The sequence below is a fragment of the Monopterus albus genome, unplaced genomic scaffold (genome assembly GCF_001952655.1).
Source record: "Monopterus albus unplaced genomic scaffold, M_albus_1.0 scaffold142.1, whole genome shotgun sequence".
NCBI lineage: Eukaryota > Metazoa > Chordata > Actinopteri > Synbranchiformes > Synbranchidae > Monopterus > Monopterus albus.
In genome coordinates this window covers 495,891-500,210 of record NW_018128022.1, presented here as the reverse complement: position 1 = coordinate 500,210, position 4,320 = coordinate 495,891, and the positions used below count along the sequence as shown (strand labels likewise).

Genomic DNA, 4,320 nt, shown 5'->3' with positions numbered 1-4,320 from the left:
GACTGATGGAAAATATGAAAATGTAAGAAATGTGAGAATATATGTGCAGTAACCCCTTACTAGACATGTGCAATAATAATATGTTTGCAAGAGCATCTCATCAACAGTGTTCTCTTGTGGGACCTGAATAATAGCAGTACATTCTCTGCCAAGCAATGGAAACAGGCCTGAATATAAACTGTTTTAGTATGTTATAACCCCTCACTACCTCAACAAGCGTAATGACATATCCAACTCCACCATGTGAATTACTAAGTGCGATATTTGAAGTTCACTGGGAAAATACTATTACCTTATTTTTGTGTATTGCGGCTTTAAGGCTTTGTTGCCTTTATGTAACTTTTTATTTTAAGACTAAGTGTTCTTTCTGGTTTTTGACTCCCTACCTGACTCCAAAGGAGAGCTGCACAAGAATTCCTATATGCCTAGACTGTCTGTTTATGCATAAATGGCAAATAAAAATCTTGACTTGACTTGAACAAGGCAATGCCAAACCTCATACTGCCACATTACCAAGGCCTGGTTGTTGAGGAAAAGGTGTGAGTGCTGGACTGACCTGCCTGCAGCCTCGACCTGTCCCCAGTAGAGAATGTGTGGCGTATTTTGAAACACATATTGTGTCAACGAAGACCCAGGACTGTTGTGAACCTTAAGACTTTAAGAATGGGACAAAATGACACCTGACACAAACACTTGATGTGCTCAGTCCATAAATGTCTTTTAAATGTTGTGAGAAGGAATGGCAACATCACACCGTAAATGTTTCACTGTCCCAGCTTTTTTTGGAATGTGTTGCAGGCATCAGAATTGAAGTGGGTGTTTATTTTGAACAAAGAAAAAATTTGATGAGGTATCACATCAATAATGTGCTGCTGTGTTGTTTTCAGTGTAATATGGGACACAGATGATTTACACATCATTGTTCTCAGTTTTTATTTAGATTTTCATAGCGTCCCAACTTTTTCTGATTTGGGATTGGACTTATATTAATGAAGTGACCAGAGTCAGGACTCCAACTTAATACTTATGTTACTTTGTATCTGGTGGACGTGTAAATAGGGAACTGTGTGCTAACATGTTTGCAAAAACAACTGTGTTAATAAGTTAGTGTGTTCTGTTGTTCAGCTGGCTCCAAATGGTCAAAAACAATAATAAATTCAACTTTAAAGTTGCCTTAATGAAAGTTTTTATATTAACATTAAAGATGCAATGATTTCAGTTCTTTGAGCAAATTTCCATTTTTTTTCCCAAGTCTGACCTGCCGATTCCAATTTTCTTTCTTTCTAAAGTGCTTGAGTAAACATGTGGTACAGACTAGAGCATGAGCCTCGCTTGAGGTACACGTAAGATGCTACGCACTGCCCAAGCTACACTTTTGGTCTGTGCCACTGCATGTGTGATGTGAACTGTCATGTTTCTAAATCTGATCAGCACAGAATCAGAAATCTCACAGTGATCAGCCGGTCACCAGTCAAGGCCGATCACACTGAAAACGGCCATTTCTGCATCTCTAATTAACATGGTTTACATGACTATATTTTAATGTGAAAGTGGTTACTTAAGCCCCATTTCCACTGCCTGGTACTGGTTCAGCTCGACTCAATTCTACTTGCCTTATTTGTTTTTCCATCAGTCAAATGTTGATAGTACCTGGTACTATTTTTGGCATCACCTCCGCTGAGGTTCCAAGCAAGCTGAGGCAATACCAAACGGTGACTGTAGACTACCAAAGGGTCAGAGAAATTTATCATTACTGCGTGGCCATCTTGCCACCTATGAACCCAGATGTTTTCATGTGATGACACCAATCATAGTCACTGCCACTTCTCTCTCACGAGTGTTACAGAGGGTAAAATTTATGGTGACAGAGGCCTTGAGCCTCTGTTACGTATATAACCATTGTATTATGTGAACCACCACATTGTACATGTCATCACGTAACCCATAGATTACTGAATGTCATGATATGAATACAGTGGCTACAGCTATCCTTACTAAGTGGAGCTAACTAGCTGGCACGTTATCGGGTCATCACATCTCAGAAATTTGCTCTGACGTTTTCAAATTGGCACTACTTGGATAAATTGACCACAAATTGGAAACCTAGATGGTTATTTTCTCATCTGAAAAATGATCAAAACTCAATAAAATAACAGTATAACAGTCCTAGAATGGTTATTCTAACAGCTTTCAGCAATGGTATTGTTAGACATAAAGCTCTACTGGGGCACAGGAGCTGCATTACTCAAATCACACAATTATTTTTCTTGAATGTCTGCTGCATGAATGAAATGTGCTATACATTGTATTATTTGAACTTTCCTTGCTTAGCCCACTATTCCACTGCCATGCTACTACTACTACATCAGCTACTGGTAAAGGTAAAACTGTAGAGATATTAATCTTTTTGAAAATATTTATTTCAACATACATTAAGAACATTCTCATGTTTTTATGGCGTAAAGGTCTGGCACTGTATTGCACATTTTTTGCATTCTTCTGCATTTCACAATAATTAACAAATTTGATTGTCAAGCAGCCCCAGTTTCATTTGTCAAGTTTAAACTCTCACAAGTTAATTTATCAATAATTTATCAATTATTAGTAATAAAATAATAATCTAATCATTTTTGTAACTCATACGGCTCCATAACATACCAATGCTCCAGCTACTTCAAAATTGTATTGTGCAGTGGTTGGTGGTTACACACCTGTCTCCATAGACACAGACAGCTTCCTCCACACTTTCACTCTGCTTAAGTTTTGTTTGTAAAATGTGCTTAAAACAAACATCATTAGGACTGTGTCAAATATTATGTCATATTCATTAAATTTAGAATGAATAGTCCAAAATTAACATAGGCCACTACATGAAAGAGGTGCAAAAAATTATAGGCTGTTCAGCTAAAATGATCTCCAATGCCTTAAAATGGAGAGCAAAACCAGAGAGACGTGGAAGAAAACGGAAGACAACCATCAAAATGGATCGAAGAATAACCAGAATGGCAAAGGCCCAGCCAATGATCAGCTCCAGGATGATCAAAGACAGTCTGGAGTTACCTGTAAGTACTGTGACAGTTAGAAGACGTCTGTGTGAAGCTAATCTATTTTCAAGAATCCCCCGCAAAGTCCCTCTGTTAAAAAAAAGGCACGTGCAGAAGAGGTTACAATTTGCCAAAGAACAAATCAACTGGCCTAAAGAGAAATGGAGGAACATTTTGTGGACTGATGAGAGTAAAATTGTTCTTTTTGGGTCCAAGGGCTACAGACAGTTTGTGAGACGACCCCCAAACTCTGAATTCAAGCCACAGTACACAGTGAAGACAGTGAAGCATGGTGGTGCAAGCATCATGATATGGGCATGTTTCTCCTACTATGGTGTTGGGCCTATTTATCGCATACCAGGGATCATGGATCAGTTTGCATATGTCAAAATACTTGATGAGGTCATGTTGCCTTATGCTGAAGAGGACATGCCCTTGAAATGGTTGTTTCAACAAGACAATGACCCCAAACACACTAGTAAACGAGCAAAGTGTTGGTTCCAAACCAACAAAATTAATGTTATGGAGTGGCCAGCCCAATCCCCGGACCTTAATCCAATCGAGAACTTGTGGGGTGATATCAAAAATGCTGTTTCTGAAGCAAAACCAAGAAATGTAAATGAATTGTGGAATGTTGTTAAAGAATCATGGAGTGGAATAACAGCTGAAAGGTGCCACAAGTTGGTTGACTCCATGCCACACAGATGTGAAGCAGTTATAAAAAACTGTGGTCATACAACTAAATATTAGTTTAGTGATTCACAGGATTGCTAAATCCTAGAAACAAAAACGTTTGTACAACATAGTTTTGTGTTTGTACAGTCAACGGCAGACACTGCTATTTTTTTGAACACACCCCTTTCAACTAATTGCCCAATTGCACAGCCTTAAGAGCGTGCATATCATGAATGCTGGGTCTTGTTTGCTTTCTGAGAATCTACTGTCATCAAACAACTTTGTAAAGTGTTTCCATCAGGCTCTGCTTTCATCAAATTGCCCCAAAAAAGAAAAAAAAAATCAGTGCTGCAGCTTTGAACATTTTGATAAACTCAAAACATAACAGAACTGTGTTTAGTCAGAGCCTGTTTAAACTTTACTGTCTCCCTTTGGCTTAGGTCAGTAGGTTCACTCAACTTTTACTCCCACAAGCTTATTTTTGTTTGTTACGAGTTCTTCACCCAACACCAGATGAATATGGCCAGGTGTTTGACCTCATTCCCGTGTTGGCTACCACAGGATTCTATGAGAATTTTTTTAGTGCACTCTTGTAAAATGA

The 4,320-nt window shown here is 38.5% G+C and overlaps 1 protein-coding gene across 1 annotated transcript in view; it reads left to right on the top strand.

Moving 5' to 3' along the window:
• cdk19 (cyclin dependent kinase 19) overlaps window positions 1–4,320 on the top strand; it is a 62,694-nt gene that overhangs the window by 40,083 nt on the left and 18,291 nt on the right. The gene's annotated exons all lie outside the window — the stretch shown is intronic.